A 13,599-nucleotide genomic window follows, 5' to 3' on the forward strand; every position below is an offset into this window, starting at 1 on the left:
TTTTTAAATATACCATACAGGAAGTAATATCCTACAAACCTCAGAGAAGCAATTTAAGGATCAAAGGAAAAATATAGGTGAAATTGCTCTGTAATATGTAAGAAGTTGTATAAAAACAAGCTATTCTAATTGCCTGTTAATTCATTGAGTACTTTGTGCCTAGAAATGCTGTGGGGGGAGTAAATGAAAGCATGTAGAACAGTTCTTGCCTTTAAGAAACATCCAATTTGGAGAGGCAGTTGGAACACACATAGAACAACTGGTAAATTATTGTTATACTTTGTAGTGTTGAATTTAACCACTCAATAGAAATTTAGAAAATGGAAGGGTCAGAGTGGTTTAGAGTGGTCAGGGAAGGATTCCTGGAGAAAAGAGGCCTTTAATTGGGCATAAAAGATAGAATTTAAATGGAGGGGGAGTTGAAAAATTATTCTAGGTACTGAGGTGGTAATGAGCATGGATTAGGTAGGAGACTGTAAGGAAACTATAATAGAGGATGTCTTGGTCTTCTGTTGGGACCTCTATTTGGTGTAGAAGAAGTTTAAATTTGAATCAGAGGATGAAACTAGAGAGTGGGGAAGCTTTAAAAACTGGGCAGATGCATTTGGACTTGATTTGTAGACAAGAGGAGCCCTCTTGAATTTGGAGATTGATGAGATTTAAGTGGTATTTTGAAAAATAATTCTGGAGAAAATATGCAGGATAGATTGAAGTGGGGGAGAAGATTAAATAAAGGGATAACAGGAAAATGTGATTATAATTCATGTCTGAGGTAATGAGAGTCTGACTAGATTGATAGCAGTAGGAGTAGTGATGCAGAATGAATCCAAGGGCCAATTAGAAGGAAGAACAAACAGGTCCATTTAGAGGTTAGATTTAGGGGATAGAGGGGAGTGAAAATGAGACTGAGAGGATAGAGAGAGAGAGGGAGAGAGAAAGGGATCAAAGATTTTATGAATGTTCATTGGAGACTTAAATAAAATATATCACATATTTTTAAAAGTTTAAAAGATTTCAGGGAGAAATGCAAATTTTGATTTGTTAAATCTGGGGTGAGAAAGTGCAGTGAGAACTTTTGAGATAACTGAAGATACATTGGAAATCATTCACAAGGTAGTCACAAGATAGAACTTTGGAACTGGAAGTAAATTTAGAGATAAAGTAAGAAAGTAGATTTAGAAAAGTCAAGCATGCTTGTTTGTCTGAAATCACATGACTACCTAATAACAGATTTGTTAATATCAACTGATTTGGGTCTGTTGCTCTTTGAATGATTATTTATGTGCCTAGTGCAGTGGTCACTAACTAAATACCTTTAAGGAGTAGGAAAGTGAGGTAAATTCATTGAATAGTTAACAAATATTTATTTAATCTCTGATATTACTTTATATCAGGCCCTGTCCTAGGTGCTGAAGACACAGCATGGCCAAGAGAGATGAGATTTTGCTCTCACAAAGCTCATTTTTTTAAAGGAGGAGACATAATAAGCCAGGTAAACAGATACATAACAGATAATTTTGGGTAATGGAAAGTGCCGTGAAGAAAATAAAACAGGATGATGTACTGAAGAGTGATGAGGTGTGGTGCATACTGAAGAGGTAACATTTGATTGGAGACTTGAAAAACATTAAAGAAGTTCTGTGTAAAGGTGGAGATAGAACATCTCAGGAGGAACAGCAAGTATGTAGAGGTTAAAGCTGAAGTAAATTTGGTATGTTTTTGAACTGAAAGAAGATTTATTCAGTTTCTGTTATATACCGGACATAATGCTAGGCTCTGGGGGATACAGCAGTGAATAGAACAACAACACTGGCTCCTCAAACTAAGTGGCAAATCATCTAGGTTTGCACTATCTGTTGGACACTTCTATTGGTAAATTGATAATTTTATGTAAATGATAAACAATATAAACATACAATTATCATTTTGTTTATGTTATTTTCCCCCCATAGTCTTTGCCAAACAATATTTAAGGCCTAGCACACTTATTATCTTTTCCTGTAACACTCTCTTTAAGCCCTGTGGACAGAATTAGTTGCTTTCTTTTTTTTGTTTAATTTATTTATATTAATTTATTTTTTACTGTGTTGGGTCTTCGTTGCTGTGTACAGGCTTTCTTTAGTTGTGGCGAGCGGCGCTACTCTTCGTTGTGGTGCACAGGCTTCTCACTGTGCTGGCTTCTCTTGTTGAGGAGCCCGGCCTCTAGGCACGCGGCCTTCAGTAGTTGTGGTGCATGGGCTCAGTAGTTGTGGCTTGCGGGCTCTAGAGCACAGGCTCAGTAGTTGTGACCCACGGGCTTAGTTTCTCCGTGGCATGTGGAATCTTCCTGGACCAGGGCTTGAACCCGTGTCCCCTGCATTGGCAGGCGGATTCTTAACCACTGCGCCACCAGGGAAGCCCTAGTTGCTTTCTTATTTGCATTTTCATTGACACTTGTATATGCATCTATTTTAGTGCTTTTCACACTGTTGGTTTCCATGTCTGTCTCTCCAACCAGCTTGTGAGCTCATATCCTGGGAAACTTGCATAGTGCTCTGCATGCACTAGCATGTGCTCTGCATATGCTAACCTAATAAAAGTTTCTTTAATCAACTGCTCTCTGCATTTCATCATGTATTTTTTTGAGGACTAACATTGTTCAAGGTGTTCTATGCATAGCAGTTTCTCTAATTAAATAGGTTGTGGGTTTTGCAATCCTGTTTGAGGCTTTTGGTTAAACATGATGGATTGACCACAAAAATTTATTTTTCTCATTCTCATTAAAATGCATAAAAGGAATATTAACTCAGACAAGAGAGAGCAGGAGATGATTCAGTAGCGTCTCTCAGAAAGCAAATAGAGGAGTGGTGACTGACTTAAAAGTTTGGAAGTATGCTTGGCACTTGGAAAAACCAAATACTAAAGACAGGAATAAGGCTTGGGCATAAAAACGATTTGTTGAAAATCTTGGTATAGAATACTTGAATCTTCCCAGTCTCCTTCCCCACAGGAGATGGGAAATTTATGCTCTGAAAAAAATTAAACCATGGCAGTTCTAGTCAGAAGTACACCAGACACAGTGGAGGACAGGGTTGAGGCATAGGACTGCAAATGAAAATTGAGTAAAAATCTGTCCACTGAATTGTGGAACCCTTACCTCCTGTCTATCACACTTCTATCACAGTGCACCGACAGATAAAATCCTCTTCCTCTCCTCTTGCGTTCCAAGACAGAAGAATGGAGTTTTTCTCTGGAGAAAATGAAAGTCCTGAGAGAAACGATGTCTACATATTGATGTTGGGGAGGTGGTCCCCTAAGGAAAAGACTGTCTTGCCACCCAATCAGCCAGTATTGGAGGCTGTTAGTCAGTAAGCCCTCCCCAGAACTTCCATTCAGCTTTTTAGTATATTATTCCATTTAAAACAATAATAGCTTTATATAGATATATTTTACATACCATACAATTCATTCATTCAAAGTGTACAATTCAGTGGTTTTTAATATAGTCACAAAGTTGTGCAGCTGTTACTACAATCAATTTTAGAACATTTTTATCACCTAAAAAAGAAATCCCAAGCTCATTAGCAGTCTCTCTTTTTTTAAAAATGAATTAATTAAGTAATTTGGTTGCACCAGGTCTTAGTTGAGGCAGGTGGGCTCCTTAGTTGCAGCTCACAGGCTCCTTTGTTGAGGCTTGTCAGCTCCTTAGTTGCGGCTTGTCAGCTCCTTAGTTGCAGCATGCGAACTCTTAGTTGCGGCATGCATGTGGGATCCAGTTCCCAGACCAGGGATTGAACCCAGGCCCCCTGCATTGGGAGTGCAGAGTCTTATCCACTGCACCATCAGGGAAGTCCTAGCATTCTCTCTTTATTCCCGTCTAATTTTCCCAACCCCCAGCCCTAAGCAACCACCAGTCTACTTTCTGTCTGTGTGGGTTTACCTATTCTGGACATTTCACATAAATGGAATCATACAATATGTGGCCCTTTGTGACTGGCTTGTTTCCCTTAGTATAATGTTTTCAAGGTTCATCCATATTGTAGCATGTATCAGTACTTCATTCTGTTTTATGCTGACTGACATTTCCATTTTATGGATATGCCACATTTTATTTATCCATTCATCAGTTGGTGGACATTTGGGTTGTTTCCACTTTTTGACTATTATGAATAATGCTCTTATGAACATTCATGTACAATGTTCTCTTGAGTACCTAGAGGTAGAATTGCTGGGTCATGTGGTAACTATGTTGAAACCTTTAAGGAACTGTAAACTTTTTTTGTTATTCTTAACAAGCCTCTTTTAAGCACACCTAAGTTTATGTTAAGGAGGTAATTTTTGTTTTTAGCCTTATTTATTTATTTATTATTAAAATATAGTTGATTTACAATGTTGTATTAATTACTTCTGTATAGCAAAGTGATTCAGTTATACATATATATATATTTTTAAAAAATTCTTTTCCATTATGGTTTATCATAAGATATTGAATATAGTTCTCTGTGCTATACAGTAGGACCTTGTTGTTTATCCATTCTCTATATAAAAGCTTACATCTACTAACCCCAACCTCCCACTCCATCCCTTCCCCAACCCCCTCCCCCTTGGCAGCCGCCAGTCTGTTTTCTGTATCCGTGACTCTGTTTCTTTTTCATAGATAGGTTTATTTGTGTCATATTTTAGATTCCACATGTAAGTGATATCATACAGTATTTGTCTTTCTCTTTCTGACTTACTTCACTTAGTACGATAATCTCTAGTTGCATCCATGTTGCTGCAAATGGCATTACTTCATTCATTTTTATGGCTGAGTCCTATTTCATTGCATATATGTACCACATCTTTATCCATTCATCTGTTGATGGACATTTAGGTTGTTTCCATGTCTTGGCTATTGTGAATAGTGTTGCTATGAACATAGGGGTGCATATATCTTTTTGAATTATAGTTTTGTCTGGATATATGCCCAGGAGTGGGATTGCTAGATCATATGGTAATTCTATTTTTAGTTTTCTATGGAACCTCTATACTGTTTTCTACAGTGACCGTACCAACTTACATTCCCACCAACAGTGTAGGAGGGTTCCCTTTCCTCCACACCCTCTCCAGCATTTGTTATTTGTGGAATTTTTGATGATAGCCATTCTGACCAGTGTGAGGTGGTACTCACTGTAGTTTTGATTTGCATTTCTCTAATAATTAGCGATGTTGAGCATCTATTCATGTGCCTGTTGGCCATAAGGAGATGATTTTTAGAAAGCCCCAAAGGATGGGAACTGGTTGCCAGGGGAACCAACCACGTCATTAGAGGATTGGAACTTTCAGCCTCCCCACCCTCAACTAGACCTTGTGGTAGGGAAAAGGGGCTAGAGAATGACTTGGTCACTATGGCCAATCAATCATGTCTATGTAATGAAGCCTCCATAAAATTCCTTGAACTATAGGGGTTTGGAGAGTTTCTGGATTGATGAACAAGGATGCATCTATGTGCTAAGAGGGTGACACACTCCAAACTCTATAGGGACAGATGCTCCTGTGCTTGGGACCCTTTTGGGTCTCTCCCTGTTTATCTGTTCATTCACATCTTTTAATGTCCTTTGTAATAAACTGATAATCTAGTAAGTAAACTGTTTTTCCTGAGTTCTGTGAGCTGTTCTAGCAAATTAATCAAACCTGCAGAGGGGGGTCATGGAAACCTCTGATTTACATGATTTACAGGCAGTTGGTCAGAGGTACAGGTGACAACCCGGACTTGTGATTGGCATCTGAAGTGGTGGTGGGGGGCAGTCTTGTAGGACTGAGCCCTTAACCTGTGGGATCTGACTCTATCTCTAGGTAGATAGTGTCAGAATTGAGTTAAATTGTAGGACACCCAGCTAGTGTTGCAGAAATGCTTGGTGTGTGGAAAACCCCTACACATTTGGTGACCAGAAGTGTCAGAAGTGAAGTATTGTGTATGAAGGAAAGCAATAGTGTTTTTCTTTATAGCCTCCATTCTGCTCCCTGGATGTGTTCCTCTAGTCTGTTGGTTTCTTCTTGGCTCTACCTCTGGATTCTTGGCTCAGTTCTTTGAAAGGCTTTTCATTTTCCATGAGAAATGGTCTCTGTTTGCAACTGAGTAACTGTTTCAGTCTTGTTTCCCACTTGTAGAACTTTGGTGGCCCAGAGGCTCCTTCACTTTGAGCTGTCTCAGTCCTCTTTAGTCCAAGCTGGCAGTGCTCCTACCAGTACTATTAAACAAACAAACAAAAAAACCAAAACCAAAAACAAAAAAACACACCGAAACCAAAAAACCCATAAACTAACTCAAAACAAAAATCATAACACTTTCTGAGTTTCCTATGAATTTTTTCTCCAAAGCCACACCCATGATTGTTTTCAAGATGGATCTCTGTCTGCTTTGGACATATCAGGCTGCTCTGAGATAATGCCCTTGAGATTCTTATATAGTAACATTGCCTTGCATTTTCTGAGGCATTAAAGGGTCTTGCTTTGATATTTCTTTTGAGCTCTTTCTTACTGTGAAATTTTTTGTTGATTAGAGACTGGAAGTGTGAACTGGTTTTAATTTTCCAACCCAGTACATCTTGGGCTCTTTATATTTCCTAAAAATTTGACTTAATGAACCTAAACAATTCCTTCTTTAATTTATCTGTCTTTACATAGCTTTAATATTCAGCTAGAAAAAAAAAAGACTAGTTGACACTTCCAACATTCTGCCTGGTAATCTCCTTAGTCAGATTCACATTTTAATTAGGTACATTTTTTATCTTCCAAGTTACCTTAGTACTTTGGCCAGTTATTTTGTGCCATCTTTACAGACTCTAGTAACACTTCCTCATGGCTCTTCCAGTTTCCATAGTCTTTTTGCCACTCTTCTAGCCTCTGCTTACCATGCAGTCACCGCATCAGTGCTACATATTTTAGGGTTTTGTATGGCATCATTTCATTTCCAATATTCATTTCTGTATCAGTTACCTGTTGCAGAAAATAACAAACTACTCAAAACTTAGTGTCTAAAACAACAATAATTTATTATTTCTCATAATTTTGTGGATTGACTGGGATGTTTATCTGTTGACTTTATGTAAGCTGTTTCATACAAGTTTATTTAATTGATGGGTTTGCCTGGGGCTGAGTTCAGATAGAAAAGATAGAACTCCTGGGTTGCTTTCTTTGTATGTTTTTTCACCCCAGATTGCTTAATAACATGGTGATCTCTGGGAAGTATTCCAAGAGTTCAAAGGCAGAAACTACAAGACTTCTTGAAACCTAAATTCTGGTACTCAGACAGTGTCAATTCTCTCACATTGTATTGATCAAAGAATGTAATACAGCTAGCCTAGATTCAGAAGGGTTAAGAAATATATTTCATTTCTGGATGAGGAGCAAGAGAGCTCATACTGCAAAGAGGTGTGAATATTGAATGGGAGGAATTTGTCGCTGTTAAACATGTATGTAAGAATATACACAATATATAAATAATCAGCAGATAAGAGAGGTTTTTATGTTTATAAAACAAAAACATGATTCAATGCAATCCCTATCAAACTACCGCATTTTTCACAGAACTAGAACAAAAAATTTCACAATTTGTATGGAAACACAAAAGACCCCGAATAGCCAAAGCAATCCTGAGAAAGAAAAACGGAGCTGGAGGAATCAGGCTCCCTGACTTCAGTCTATACTACAAAGCTACAGTAATCAAGACAGTATGGTACTGGCACAAAAACAGAAAGATAGATCAATGGAACAGGATAGAAAGCCCAGAGATAAACCCACGCACATATGGACACCTTATCTTTGATAAAGGTGGCAGGAATGTACAGTGGAGAAAAGACAGCCTCTTCAATAAGTGGTGCTGGGAAAACTGGACAGGTACATGTAAAAGTATGAGATTAGATCACTCCCTAACATCATACACAAAAATAAGCTCAAAATGGATTAAAGACCTAAATTAAGGCCAGAAACTATCAAACTCTTAGAGGAAAACATAGGCAGAACACTCTATGACATAAATCACAGCAATATCCTTTCTGACCCACCTCCTAGAGAAATGGAAATAAAAACAAAAATAAACAAACAGGACCTAATGAAACTTAAAAGCTTTTGCACAGCAAAGGAAATCATAAAGAAGACAAAAAGACAACCCTCAGAATGGGAGAAAATATTTGCAAACAAAGCAACCGACAAAGGATTAATCTCCAAAATTTATAAGGAGCTCATGCAGCTCAATATCAAAAAAGCAAACATCCCAATCCAAAAATGGGCAGAAGACCTAAATAGACATTTCTGCAAAAAAGATATACAGATTGCCAACAAACACATGAAAGGATGCTCAACATCACTAATCATTAGAGAAATGCAAATCAAAACTACAATGAGGTATCACTTCACACCTGTCAGAATGGCCATCATCAAAAAATTTACAGACAATAAATGCTGGAGAGGGTGTGGAGAAAAGGGAACCCTCTTGCACTGTTGGTGGGAATGTAAATTGATACAGCCACTGTGGAGAACAGTATGGAGATTCCTTACAAAACTAAAAATAGAACTACCATATGACCCAGCAATCCCACTACTGGGTATATACCCTGAGAAAACCGTAATTTAGAAAGAGTCATGTACCACAATGTTCATTGCAGCTGTATTTACAATAGCCAGGACATGGAAGCAACCTAAGTGTCCATCGACAGATGAATGAATAAAGAAGCTGTGGCACATATATATAATGGAATATTACTAAGCCATAAAAAGAAACGAAATTGAGTTATTTGTAGTGAGGTGGATGGACCTAGAGTCAGTCATACAGAGTGAAATAAGTCCGAAAAACAAATACTGTATGCTAACACATATACATGGAATCTAAAAAAAAAAAGGTTCTGAAGAACGTAGGTGCAGGACAGGAATAAAGACGCAGATGTAGAGAATGGACTTGAGGACACGGGGAGGGGGAAGGGTAAGCTGGGAAGAAGTGAGAGAGTGTCATTGACATATATATACTACCAAATTGAAAACAGATAGCTAGTGGGAAGCAGCTGCCTAACACAGGGAGATCAGCTCAGTGCCTTGTGACCACCTAGAGGGGTGGGATAGGGAGGGTGGGAGGGAGACGCAAGAGGGAGGGGATATGGGGATATATGTATATGTATAGCTGATTCACTTTGTTAAACAGCAGAAACTAACACAACATTGTAAGGCAATTATACTCCAATAAAGATGTTAAAAAATTAAAATTAGGGCTTCCCTGGTGGCGCAGTGGTTGAGAGTCCGCCTGCCGATGCAGGGGACACGGGTTCGTGCCCCGGTCGGGGAAGATCCCACATGCTGCAGAGTGGCTGGGCCCGTGAGCCATGGCCACTGAGCCTGCGCGTCCAGAGCCTGTGCTCCGCAACAGGAGAGGCCACAGCCGTGAGAGGCCTGCGTACCACAAAAAAAAAAAAAAAAAAGAAAAAAAAGAAGAAGGCATAGAAGACAGGAATCAGCAGTTCCAACATAAGAAAATGTCGGTGGAAAACTGGAAAACAGTGGTTGTACATCTGAACCAGGCTAGGTTGGAGCAACAGAATGCAAGGATGTGGGAGAGTCTTGACTAGAATCATTTGATGTTTTTGAAAACGTAGAAAAATTATTGACTGACATTTTTTGGAGCATTTGGAGAAAGTAAGTGGCAGGTACAAAGCAAAGTAAGAAATGGAAAAAAGTCTCAACAGTTATTAAACTTGAGGACAACTGAAAAGGACATATGATAATATTTTACTTGGCTTGGCAGTAAACAATATTTACATAGTTTTAATGGTTTAAACCAGTAGTTTTCAAAGGTTTGAGACCTTTTTATACTTTTAAAAATTATTAAAGACCTTAAAAAGAGCTTTTATTTATATGGGATATATCTTTTGCTCTTTTCTGTATGAGATGAGAAATTAAAACTGAGAAAATTTTAAAATGTTTATTCAAATAAAAATAACAAATCATGAAATTGTAACATGAAATAACATTTTTATAAAAAATAACATTTCCTTAAGCAAAAAAATTTAGTGATTAAAAATGGCATTGTTTTCTATTTGCAAATTTTCATATCTGGTTTAAAAGGAAGCAACTGGATTCTCATATCTGCTTCTGCATGCTTTTGCAGTATCATAGTATGTAGCTTATGGAAAATTCCACAGTACACTAATGAGAAAATAAAAATAAAGAAGGCAAATAACACTGTAGTATTATAGTGAAAATATTTTTAACCTTGCAGACCCCCCTTCCCACAGTTTTAGAACTACTGATGTAAGGTGACCTTTGAGCCAATCAAAAACTGAACATGGAAGAAGGGAAAGTGGTGGTGATTGTGTGTGATGTAAGTGAGCTAAATCAATTACTATAACAGGATGTAAAAAGTACAGTAAAATGGATACATCAAGAAATAGAGTTACATTATTTGGAAATATAAAGGTATATATCAGAAGAAACGGCCAAAATTATTGAAAGTAGCAGACTCTGGGAAGTGGGAATTGGGAAATGTAGACCAGATGATCACTGTTTTCCAGTGTTTCTTATCAGCTCTTTTTTTTTAACCAAATGCAAATATTACTTTGGTTAAAATTAAATAACAAAACAAAGCAAAGAAAGAAAATTAAATAAGACATGACCCTGCCCTTAGGGGTCATCTAATGTAAGAGTTGTCTTATATAACAATAATTACTTGTAAATATATGTAGATATACATAGTTATAATAGATTCTCAATGATATAGTAGCATGATAGATTAGAATTCCTTTGCAGCAGGTAATATAAAATTTGACTGAAACTGTCTTAAACAAGAACATTTATTATCTAACATTATGCAAGCGTAGAGGTTGAGTAGATTCCTGGTTTGGTATAGTTGGTACCTGAGCAGTGTTGTCAAGGACCAAGTTTCTTTCTTTATTACTATTCTGTCATCCTCACTGCCCTCAAGCTGACTTACCTTGTGGTCAAATGTGGCTTCAGCAATTCCAGGTGTTAAGACTAGACAAAACAATATCCAGCATAAGAAAAGGCTCATTTCTTCCTGTGACTTCTAGGAGCAAGGAGAGCTTTCCCAGAAGCCTCCCTTCAGAATACACTTTCCTTCTGAACTCTTTGGCCAAGATTGAGTTGCTTGCTATTTATAAATCAATCAATGGCAGGAGTAATGGGATTATGTAATTGGTTTAGTTTAATCTTCTGTGGTGAAGAAGATGTTTGGGAATTAGTTACTGTGACTCTAGATATAAGATGTATTTTAAGATAGTTACATATTATAGCTGCTCAGCAAAAGGAGAGAACCACTCTAATTAATGAGACCAAAATGACTTCTTGGGGGAAGAGACGTTTTAGTGGAGCCTTGAAGTATGGTAAGATTTATAGATCAAAATGGGAGTAGGGATATATACAGAAGAAAGTAATTCCTAGGTCATAGCGGTGTCTGGTGTATTACATAAATGGACACCATTTCTACCCTCTCTGTATATACACCCTTTGCAATGTGACTTTGCATCACTGTACGTTAAGAAATGGAGTGTATTTTTTCACCTCTTGAATCTTGGCTGGCTTTGTGCTTTGCTTTGGCTAATAGAATATGACAGAAAAAATATTACACGATATATGAGCCTTGGCCTCAAGAAGCCTTGTATGCTCTGCTTTTTTCCTCTTGGAACCCAGTCCAGCCACTATAAAAACAAACTTAGACCACCTTAATAAATGATGAAAGGTATGTGGCCCAACTGTCCTTGTACTCCAGCTGACAGTGATTCCCCTAAAGCAGAGTCATCTGACAGGCAGCTGATCACAAACTCACAAATAGCCCTAGCAGAGAACAGAGAAACTACCTAGATGAGCCTAGCCCAAATTGCCAATCCTCAGAATCTTGAGTTAAATAAATGTTTTGTTTCTTTTTAAAAATTGAGGTATGACTGACACGTAATGTTATATTAGTTTCAGTCGTACAACATAATGATTCAGTATTTGTTATGTATTGCAAAATGATCACCACAATAAGTCAACGTCTGTCACCATACATAGCTTTTTTCCTTGTGATAAAACTTTTAAGATTTACTCTCTTAGCAACTTTCAAATATACAATACAATATTATTAACTGTAGTCACCATGCTGTATATTACATGCCCATGACTTATTTATTTTAGAACTGGAAGTTTGTACCTTTTGATTACCTTCATCCAATTTCACCCCCACCCCCATATCTGGCAACTGCTAATCTGTTCTTTGTACCTATGAGGTTTTTTATTTTTAATTTTTGGGTTTTTTTTTTTAGGTTCCACATATAAGTGAGATTGTACAGTATTTGTCTTTCTCTGTCTGACTTATTTCATTTAGCATAATGCCCTCAAGGTTTCATCCATGTTGTTGCAAATGGCAAGATTTCCTTCTTTTTTTTACTGCTGAATAAGATTCCATTATATACATATGTATATACCACATCTTCTTTATCCATTCATCCATTAATGGACACTCAGGTTGTTACCATATGTTGGATAGTGTAAATGCTGCAGTGAACCTAGTGGTACATATATCTTTTCAAGTTAGTGTTTTCATTTTCTTTGGATAAATGTCCTGAAGTGCAATTGCTGGATAATATGGTTGTTTTATTTTTAATTTTTCGAGGAACCTCCATACTGTTTTCCATAATGGCTGTACCAATTTACTTTCCCACCAACAGTACACAAGGGTTCACTTTTCTCCACATGTTCTTTCTTGTCTTTTTGATAATAGCCATTCTAACAGGTGTGGAGTGATATCTCATTGTGGTTTCTATTTGCCTTACCCTGATGATTAGTGATGTTGAGCACATTTTCATATACCTGTTGGCCATCTGTTTGTCATCTTTGGAAAAATGTCTATTCAGAGCTTCTGCCTTTTTAAATTGGATTGTTTGCTTTTTTTTGCTAGTGAATTGTATGAGTTCTTTATGTATTTTGGATATTAGCCCCTCATCAGATATATGATTTTCAAATATTTTCTCCCATTTGGTAGTTTGCCTTTTCATTTATTGATTTTTTTGTTTTTTTATTGTTGTTTTTGTTTGCTGTGCAGAAGCTTTTTAGTTTGATGTAGTCTCAGGTGTTTATTTTTGCTTTTGGTGTCAACTCCAAAAAATCATCATCAAGACTGTTGTCAAGGAGCTTAACTCCTGTTTTCTTCAAGGAGTTTTATGGTTTCAGGTCTTTTGTTCAAGTCTTTAATCCATTTTGAGTTAATTTTTGTGTACAGTGTGAGTTAATGATCCAGTTTCATTCTTTTGCATGTGGCTGCCCAGTTTCCCCAACACGATTTAACAAAGAGACTGTTCCTTTTCTATTGACTTTATTTCTTTAAACATACTAAGCATATATTCTTTTTAAAATGTTTATTTATTTATTTTGGCTACGCTGGGTCTTAGGCATGCAGGATCTTACAGTACCCAGATACTTGGTCAAACACCTGTCTAGATATTGCTGTGAAGATAATTTTTAGATGAGATCAACATTTAAGTCAGTTGACTTTGAGTAAAGCAGATTACCCTTTATAATGTGGATGGACCTCATCTAATCAGTTGAAGGATGTAAGAGAAAAAGACTGAGGTTTCCCAAGGAAGAAGGAATTCTGCTTCC

Source organism: Globicephala melas, chromosome 8 (assembly GCF_963455315.2).
Source record: "Globicephala melas chromosome 8, mGloMel1.2, whole genome shotgun sequence".
Classification (NCBI taxonomy): Eukaryota; Metazoa; Chordata; class Mammalia; order Artiodactyla; family Delphinidae; genus Globicephala; species Globicephala melas.